The sequence below is a fragment of the Felis catus genome, chromosome D3 (genome assembly GCF_018350175.1).
Source record: "Felis catus isolate Fca126 chromosome D3, F.catus_Fca126_mat1.0, whole genome shotgun sequence".
Lineage (NCBI taxonomy): Eukaryota > Metazoa > Chordata > Mammalia > Carnivora > Felidae > Felis > Felis catus.
In genome coordinates this window covers 52,250,700-52,261,482 of record NC_058379.1, presented here as the reverse complement: position 1 = coordinate 52,261,482, position 10,783 = coordinate 52,250,700, and positions in this window count along the sequence as shown.

Below are 10,783 nucleotides of genomic sequence, written 5' to 3'. Positions count from 1 at the left end.
CCCTCCAATTTGACAAATACAGATTAAAATATGTAGATACACTTAAATGGTAAAACTGAAGTATAGTCATAGTTGGGCTATTTGAAAAAATTTAGGAGAAAGAAATAGATACCTGAGTTCAAGGTCAGGTGCCCCCAGAAATGTATTTATATTAAGAATAATTGAAAAATTTCTGAGGAATTTATTAGGTTAAAAAAAAAACAAAATAGAACTACTGATTATTTTCTTTTGTGTGTACATTCTTATTGAACAATAGAAATGCATCCTAGTAACAAAGTTTCCCTTTTGTCCACATTGCCACTATGTTTCTGAATATTTTATATGGGAAAAAATTTCACAAATGCAAAAGAATGAGTAGCTGTGATCTTAGAATATATTTACACATTCTCTTCATTGAGGTTACTGATTATTCACATATTAAACTAAACTAAGGTTGTGAGTTTGGCTGTTTATGCTTATTTTTAAAGATTTGATATAATCTTTGGTATTTCACTATTGTTAAGGGCCAATTAAAAAGTGAGTATGACATTCTATGGAAATGTGTCTTTCAATAGGCAGAGAGAGCAATTTAATTATAATTGTCTCTCAAATTGATGAAATCAGTGCTGAAAAAGAATCTCCTTTACGTAATTTGATTTTCAAGATATTAGCGAATTCTCTTATTAAAAATAATTTTATAGGGGTACCTGGGTGGCTCAGTCAGTTGAACGTCCTACTCTTAATTTTGGCTTTGGCCATGATCTCACTGGTCGTGAGTTTGAGCCTGGCATCAGGGCTGACATCATCACTGCATCACTGGCCATCACTGACAGTGCAGAGGATGCTTGGGATTCTCTTTCTCCCTTTCTGTCTGCCCCTCCCTCCCTGTTCATGCACATGTTCACACTCTCTCTTTCTCTCTCAAAATAAATAAAATAAACTTTAAAGATAATAAATTTTATATTTTCTTATACTTTTTAATTAACAAATGCTTTTTGCTGCTTTGTTTTCTTTTTCTATTTTACTATTTTTAATAATGTCAAAAATGTTATATATAGGTGATTTAAAACACTATTAGTGCATGGGTACTGGTAGAATTGTATATTTTATTTTGAAAGACATTTTCAGATTTGTTTTTGATGATTTGGAGTATTTTGTTATTTTTCCTATTTGATCTTATTCTGATCTATGCAACATATCAATTTTCCACTGAATGATCACCAAAGCCAGAATGCAAGAAAACCCCTCAAGGCTGTTGGAAGCTGGGATCATCTCAAAATATCCATAGCTGTTTGCATTGCTTTCTTAACAATAACAAAATTGTGTCTTAATTTAGATTTTTAAATAAAATTTCTCATAGTAAATGATCTGTTTAATGTTAGAAAAATGCTATATTGAATATCAATGGAAATAATTATACATGGCAAGTATACATATATATGCACATATTTTATTCAAAATTTGGTATCTTCAAATTCCTATGCTTATAAATGTAACACAAGTCAAGTAACTGAGTCACATTTATAAATATGTTAGTTTGGGGCGTGTATTGCTTCAGCTTAAAAATTTTGAAATTCTTTCATTGATACTTTGGAAAACATACCAATGTATAAAGGCCAAAAATCCATGATTCCACACCCTGGGAAAATCACTGAGCATTTTGATATATCTACCTTCAGAATTTTAGTGAGTATGCTAGCTCATGTTATACCTTTTTTGCTTTTTAAAAATATTTTATTTATTAATCAGCTTCTAGTGATATTAAAAATTCAATTAACAATATCTTGTAATTTTAAAAATCATGCTGTTATGTTAGATAACAGATATTTGGTGAGATAAATTTCTCTTTAGTGGATATTAGTTGTGCTGAAAATTTTGTACATGTTTAGGATGTTTTCCCTCAAAATAGATTTTGAGACATGAAAACACAATGTCAACTATTGTGAATATTTTATGATTTTTAAGTTCATAGGCTGCTTTCTCAAAAGACGCAATAACTACTAGCTGTATGAATCTGTTGCTTTTGGTACTTGCCCTACTATGAAAATCCCTCCTTCCCTCCGACTCTCCTTCCCTCTCTCCCTCTCTTTCACCTGTGTTCATTCTGATTGCTAGAAAAACATCTATTACATAAACTAGAATTCCTTCTTCTACATAATAAACATTTTATACAGACTCTTTGGGGTTTTTATTTTTTTCAACTTTTTTTTTTTTTTTTGGGGGGGACAGAGAGAGACAGAGCATGAACGGGGGAGGGGCAGAGAGAGAGGGAGACACAGAATCAGAAACAGGCTCCAGGCTCCGAGCCATCAGCCCAGAGCCTGACGCAGGGCTCGAACTCACGGACCGCGAGATCGTGGCCTGGCTGAAGTCAGACGCTTAACCGACTGCGCCACCCAGGCGCCCCATGGGTTTTTAAAGGAGAGTGTAGTTTTCCTGGGATAGAATGGATATCCACATATGTCTTTTTTCTTTCTTTCTGTTATGGATTAGTTTGAAAAATCTATGTATAATACTGTATCATTTCTATGCCAAACATTTTTTACCATCTTAACCATTTCTAAGTGTACATTCAGTGGTATTAAACGTATTAATAATGTGCAACCATTACCCCCTCTATCTCCAGAACTCTCTTTATCTTGTAAAACTGAAACTATACCCTTGAAAAAATAACTCCTTTATTCTTCCCTCCCCTAGACGTTGGCAGCCATTATTCTACTACTTAACTCAATGATTTTGACTACTCCAAGTACTTAATATAAGTGGCATCATTTGGTATTTTTTTGTGTGACTGTCTCATTTTACTTAGCATAATGTCCTCAAGATGCATTTTTGTTATAGCATATATAGGTATTTCTTTCCTTTTGAAGACCAAATATTATTCAATTTTATGTGTTTACCACATTTTACCTATTCAGTCATCCATCAATGGATACTTAGGATGCTTCCATGTTTTAGCTATTGTGAATAATGCTGCTATGAACGTGGGTACACAAATACATCTTCCAGATCTTGCTTTCAATTCTTTTTTTTTTTGGTATGTTCCCCCCAACTGTGTCCAATTTTCCAGTCTACCAAAACTTACTGTTTTGTGATTTTTGATAGTAGCCATCCTATGTATGGAGGTGGTATCTCACTGTAGTTTTGATTTGCATTTCCCTACTGATTAGTGATGTTGAGCATCTTTTCTTTTCTTATCAGCCATTTTTTATATCTTCTTGGGAGATATAAAATAAATACATTTAATGCTATAAAAAAGCCCAAAGAGAAGTCTTACTTCCTACCTCTATTCAGAGGTTATCATTGATCTTCCAGGTTGTTTATATTTTTAATATAGATTTTTACTTCTGAATTAATTATGTGAAAGTAATTTGGAAATGAAAGAGCTCTGCATGAACATTGTTAGTCATTTTTCATCTTCTTTCAGATAATCAGTTAAGACTTGAAGCTGCTGAAAACAAAATCTACCACAGTTGACATGTGAAAACTTTTTAATACTTTAAAGTTTGCAAAATTTTATCCATTTTACTCTGATATACATATTCAGATATTTTGAGAGACTAAGAGAAAAATTACCAGGTGTACTCACAACTGCAAAGAAAAGAGACCCCCCCCCCCCCCCCCCCCCCCCCCCCCCGCCATTCCGGAAACCAGCCAGGGAGTGCCCGGTTGTAGTCTGACCTAAAGGCGGGAACCAATCAAGTTCTGCTGAGTGGTTTGAAATAAAGGCGGGAACCAAACAAGTTCTGCTGAGTGTTCAAATTTAAATGTCAACCAATAACAGCTCTGTAACCTCAAAAAAATCCCTAACTTGTTCGTGCCTGTCTATAAAAGAAGCTGTAAGATCCCTGCTCGGGGCCTCTTAGCGTCACCGGCAACGAGTGCGTGGAGGACCGGGTTCGAAACTGCAATAAACGACCCTTGCCGCTTGGCTTTGACTCTGGACTCTGGTGGTTTGTTTTCGGGGGGTCTCTCGAATCGGGGCATATCAATTTTATTTTATTTTATTTTATCATTTCATTTATTTATTTATTTTAGAGAGAGCCAGAGTGCAAGTGGGGGAGGGGGAGAGAGAGAGCGAGACACAGAATCTGAAGCAGGCTCCAGGCTCTGAGCTGTCAGCATAGAGCCCAACACGGGACCTGAACTCACGAACTATGAGCTCATGACAGCCAAAGTTGTATGCTTAACTGACTGAGCCACCCCAGCGTCCCTATATTTTCAAATATTTTAAACTTACATTTTGAAATTATTAGCACATTTAGGTTGCATATAAAAATGTCCCTGTCCATTAAATTTACAATGTTACCTTCTGCCCCCAAATATGTTATGGGTGTTGGTCCTAATATTTATAAATTCTTTAAGGTAAAATACTCATATCCACACACCCACATGTATTTTAAGACATATTTAATCTAAAACAGTAACCAGCTTGAATTTCAACATCACTGAACATACTTTCTTTTTGGAATAATATTTTCTGTTAACTGAAAATGTGAATATTTTAACTCCCTGTAATATTTCACTGAGGGTTGTTTTCTTATTTCTTCTTGACAATTCCCATATCTTACATGCACCTGTATCAGAATAAGGAAAGAGAGAGAAAAAAAAGAAGAAAGAAAGAGAGAAAGAAGAAATGATGGAAGGAGGCAGAAAAGGAGGAAAAGAGGAAGAAAGAAAGAAAAGAAATGCTTTATAATGAAGACTGAATCAAAACAGAACAGTTTTTCTACATTGATTCAGTTTGGATAAAAATAGGTTATGGTAAAATGTAGCTTTAAAGTAGCAAGAACTTTTATATTCTTCACTGAATACAATAAATGCCTTTGGGAAGAAGCATTCAACCACATACATTTATTAAACGTTAAGTCCCTGATGAACTTGAGAAAAAAATCACTTTGTAGATGACAAACTAATGAAGCTAAGTGAGGTCAAGGGTTCTGACCAGTGTTTCACAGCTAGTGAGTGGCAAGGCTTGGGGCTCAAGTCTTCTGTCTACCAGCCTCGGGCTTCCACACTCTAACATGCCACCTTGCACAAAGGAATAATAGTATCAAAGAGAGGAGCTTGACGCAGCACTTACAGTTCATCTCACTTGCTAAGTTCAGTCATTACTTTGATATTGTTGAGCACATTCATTCTCCCGGCTCTTATCTAATTGTAATCAAGACCCTTTCAGATTTTCTTTAGGAGCTTATTAGAATCATAGATCAACAAAGGAATTCATGCTCTTGGATTTTATATAAGGTAACCTTTCATGATTCCCTAATAAAAATTAAAGTAGTTGTGTTATTTAATTATGAAATATGTAACCTCATTTCAGCTTTCCTATCAGGGAAGTATTGAAGCTGACACTTCAATTGAGTTTACCCAAGGGTCCCTAAGCTTGGGGAGTTAAACACATGCAGCTATCAAAGCGCAGGCATCATCACGGACTCCCCATACCTAATTACTACAAGTGAAAAGTTTCCTCCTGAGAGAGACCACTTTCATTCCAAATCTGACAGGTAGAAATTAGTTGCCTAATGGAATGGAATAGTTCTGCAAATTGAAGGAATTAAGTGTGCTTTTTTAATTTAAGCTCCCTCTAAATTAGATTTTAATTTGGATCCAAACGTGAAGAGGTTGATGGCATGAAGCAGCTTAGGTTGGCCCGGAGCCAATTATTTTATACTGCCCTTCTCCAGATATATTGTGTCTATTTTATAGTCAACAGACATTATGGGGCAGAAAAGCTGTCATGCCTTCATCAAGCAGAGTTTTCTGGAGAGCAGCACTATGTCACTTTGGAATACTGCTAAGTGATGTGCTTCTCTCTTGGAGTCATTTCACTGTCATAAAGACATCAAAGGTTGAACAGAGGATGTGTGTGTGTGTGTGTGTGTGTGTGTGTGTGTGTGTGTATTATTTTTAATAATTATTGTTAAAGGGAAGAGTAATGAAGAAAGTATTAGCCTATCAGAAGTGGAATGTGATAAAGAGAGACAATTTATATAGCCTTCATTCAATTTTAGAATGATTCCTTCCTCAAGCAATAAAACAGCAAAACCAAAGAGATCTATAAGGAGATTATTTCTTATAATGGGAAATATACCGGTAGATCAAAGTGACTAGCGAAAGACTCTGCAGAACATCTATTTCATTCAATAAACATAAATATACTAGGAGGGTGTCGATACTCAAGGGTATCTGTGGATGTTAGCAGCATGTGCATAAATTGAGAACGTCAGCTTTTTACACCAAATGAATATGTAGATTAATTATATTTGAAAACATGTCACAGTTAACTCTATAAGAACAAACTTTTTCTTAATATTCTTTAAACTTTCAGATGAAAACTCCAGATAACCTTAAAAAAATAAAACCAAACACTGAATTATTCTCTAGCAAGTACAGTAAGAGTATACTAGGAATGCTATTATGATTCCAGTAATGGCGTATGGAGTCCAACTGATGACATGGCATGGTAGCAGGGAAGAAAAGCTTGTGTTAGGTATAGGAGAACAGGTGAAGATATTGCTTAAGTAATGACAATAAAATAAGTGCTTTCTGGGCAATAGGGTTGCAAAAATATCATTTGGCATCCAAACTGGAAAATACCCCTCATTTCTCACCAAAAGCCAAGTCAGCCTAATCCCTCTCTATCATCGATGGCCAAAGACTGTTTTGTTCCCAAGTAACAGATCATTTCCAGAGAACACAATTTAGAGGCAAGAATCTTTTCCATAAGCTGGCATGAGCACTGGCTTGCTAAGGAGGTGGGTAAGAGGGACAGGCTGAGTGAAACTGAGATTTCAGCAAAAGGGCTCTACATAAGGTAGACTTCCAATAAAACCAGACAGATGAGGTGTGGCTCTAGTATTTCTTTGCAAGTAGTATTTGCTGGCATGAAGAAAAAAAATACTGGAGGATACAGGTCTCCAGCTATGAAATGAATAAGTCACGAGAATAAAGGCACAACATAAGTAATAGAGTTAACAACAACAAAAATACTATATTACAAATATAAATGAAATGGCAAGAGCTGGGGAAAAATAAGTAAAAAAAAAGATATATATAAATAGATATCCTCTATTCATTTGAATCGCAACCTTGTGTATAAAGATCTATTCAATTTTCTATTTTTGTAGGCAAACTTAATATAGAAACAAATGATAGAATTATTATAGTAAGCTGAGTCGATTAATCTAACTCTTCCCCAAAAACAACTAAAAATGCTGAGAAAAATATTTTTCTTTAAATATCAAATTAATCGTGTTGAAGAGCTGACAAGCTATTAGGGAATTTCCGGGCCTGGGCTGGGGCTGGCCTAAATCCATCAACGTTAGTAAAATATGAGTCACCTCCGTCACCTTTGCCCTGACAGTGTTCACTGGTAAAGGGCAAGTGTGTGTGTGTTTCACTAACTGAAAAGATAAAAATCAAGGCCCAGTGTTAATACGGAAGAGAAGTTTAACAGAAATTGTGGGCACGTGATTCGAGAATGCTGAAGCTAGGATGTGCCATGAAGCACCGGTTCACTTAGGGTAAGTATGAAGCTGATGCACACCTGCCACCATGCACTTTGGCTGTAACAGGAAGAATTTTTTGTCAATGCTGCTTTGCCTGCTGGTTTTCATGGGCATTAAGTGAACCAGAAAAACTAGAGTAAAGATAAAAAACAAAGTCCCTGAGCAGTTGTGACGACATCTGGCCCACCAGTCATCCAACAGATATCTATAGCCTGGATAATCCAGGTGTCTTAAAGCCATACTTGGGTTGAGGTGGCTCTCAATTGATTTTGTGCACAGTCACACAGAAGAATCAAACTCAAATCTTCTCTCGATGAAGATTCTTTATCTTAGTCCCAAAGATTTTCTACAATTAAGTTTGTAGGGCAGTGACCATACCAGCATTCACCAAAAATATCATTAGTGAGATCCAGCAGGAGCAGGAGGTGTATACAGCAGATGTAAATGGTCTGTCATCATTTCTGGTAGCAGAAATTCACTAACACAATCTTAAAACAGTTCCAACAGGCAAGGAGAGAACTTAGAAGGAAAAAAGATATTTGAGAGAGAAAATCTGATTCTAACACATATGCGAGATTCTATTTAAAGATACCTAACGGTTTACTGAAATAAATAAAATCAAACTTTAGATAGGAGTAGTGAAGCACAAGAAAACAAAGACAAAGCTGTTAAAAGAGAGAGAGAGAGAAAAACAAAGGACTAAAACTAAAACATGCACAGAATTCCTAAAACTCAATAACAAAATAAACTAGTAAAAGAACGGTCAATGTCAATTATATCTCAATAAAACTGGAAAAAGAAAAAAAGAGAATGGTCAAAAGACTTGCATAGACATGCCATAAGAGAGAAAGTCTTCATGGTCAACCACATAGGGAATAAGAGAGAGAATTAAAGCCTTGATGATATACTACAAAATAGACAAAATTAAAATGTTAATAGAAATACTGTTGGCAAGCAACATTGCAATCGGAACACTCAGAGCTGGTGAGAATGTAAATTGGTACACTATTTTAATAAATAGTTTGTCATTATGTAGTAAAGTTGGATATACAGATACCGTAGCCCCATCAATTTCAATCTTAGATATATACGATAAAGATGTGTGTGCATAACAATGCTGGGATAGATATAAAAGAATGTTCATAGCAATGTTGTTCTCAATACTCAAAACCAGACACCAGCCAAGTGTCCATCAACTGTGAAAGGGATAATGAACTGTAGTACATTCATATAATGGAAAATTAAAAATACTACAAATACAAATGCATTATAGTTAAACAAAATAAGAATAGGTGATTTTACAAACAACATTGAATGAAAAAAAGCAAGATGCAAAAATTATATCAAGTGTAATTCAATTTGTATAAAGTTAATTCAACCAACTTGCAGATGAATGAATGCCCATTTAGTAAAGAAAAAAAAGAAAGGAAATTATTATTATGAATATTAGGATTATGATTATCTTTTGTGCCCTTTGTATTCACAACCATTATTTTTCTCTTCTTTTGTCTCTTCAGGAAAGGATAGCCAGGACTTCAAGTTTAGAGCCCTAAGATTCCTTGTCACAGGAGAGTAGACAATACTTTGTGGGTTTTACTGCTCAAAAATTGGGTCATCAAGAAACCTACAAATAGTTCTCGGGTGAGGAAGTAGTTTTTGTGTTTATAAGATGTGACAGTTAATTTTATGTGTCAACATGACTGGGCCAGGGGTGTTCAATCAAACATTCTTCTGGGTTTTTCTGCTAGGGTGTTTTTAGATGTGGTTAACATTTGAATTGGAAGACCTTACTCTTAGATTAAATTTACATTTTGATCAGTAAGGTAGAATGCTCTCCATAATATGGTTGGACTTTGTCCAACCAATTGAAGGTCTGAATAAAATATAAAGACCAACTCTTATCTGAATAAGAGAGAGTTCTCCAGCCTTCTGATTTCATCTGCAGCACCAGCTGTTCATGCCTGGTAGCCTTTGACCTGGAACACTGGCTCTCAGTGGGTACCCCTTACCACCAGCACACTCTGCAGATTTTGAACTTACCAACCTCTATAAGTTTTAAGCCAATTCCTTTTTTTTTAATTTTTTTTTCAACGTTTTTATTTATTTTGGGGACAGAGAGAGACAGAGCATGAACGGGGGAGGGGCAGAGAGAGAGGGAGACAAAGAATCGGAAACAGGCTCCAGGCTCTGAGCCATCAGCCCAGAGCTTGACGCGGGGCTCAAACTCATGGACCGCGAGATCGTGACCTGGCTGAAGTCGGACGCTTAACCGACTGTGCCACCCAGGCGCCCCTTAAGCCAATTCCTTATACTATCTTTCTCTCTCATCCATTATCTATCATCTCCTATTGGTTCTCTTACTCTGGAGAACTAAAACATAATATACATTACATAATGCATAAGAGTAACAAAAGGATGACTATGTTCCATGGGTAAGGAATATGCCTGTTATTGGAAGGGATGAAAGAGAATGGATATTGGTATCTAATTTATATGTAGGTCTCTAGAGATAGCTCGGGCACTGAAGATGGTGATTGCACTGATGGCCATAAGTTTTTATAAGATTTTTTAAATGTTCATTTATTTTTGAGAGAGAAAGGAAGAGAGTGTGAATGGGGGAGGGGTAGAGAGATAAGGAGACACAGAATCTGAAGCAGGCTCCAGGCTCTGAGCTGTCAGCACAGAGCCCGATGGGGGCTCAAACTCACGGACCCTGAGATCATGACCTGAGCCGAAGTCGGACACTTGACTGACTGAGCCACCTAGGCATCCCTGACGGTCATAATTAATCTGTTAAATAACACTTCTTTAGAAATGGTAGTCAAGGTCTGGTAACCTAGTTTGGGGCAGAGAGTAAAAACATGCTATCACCATGCTTCTAATAATAGAGCAAAAAGAGCATCCTAATGGAAATTATAATTGACAGATCCACAAAATGTGCCCGAGTACTCCTTTCCCTCCCTCCTTCCTCACACCTCTATCCTACAATAAACAGACACCTTCTCACATGACTATAATATTCAGTTACCTAGACAAATGAGGACTAATTCAGATTTAATTAAATTTAAGTAAAAAAATAGAAAATAATCTTAACGGTTTATCCAACTGAAAGGGGGTACTTTATCTTAATACACAAAATAAGGAGGAAGATAAGCCACATTCTTTAACTTTTAGCTGTAAACCCTCTCTAAAAAGAAGCCTTTCCTTTTTTTCCATTTATTCAACTCATGCAAAAGTATGTATTTTTAGTCATAAAAAGATAATTGTCAATGCAAATTATATGCAAGGCTAAT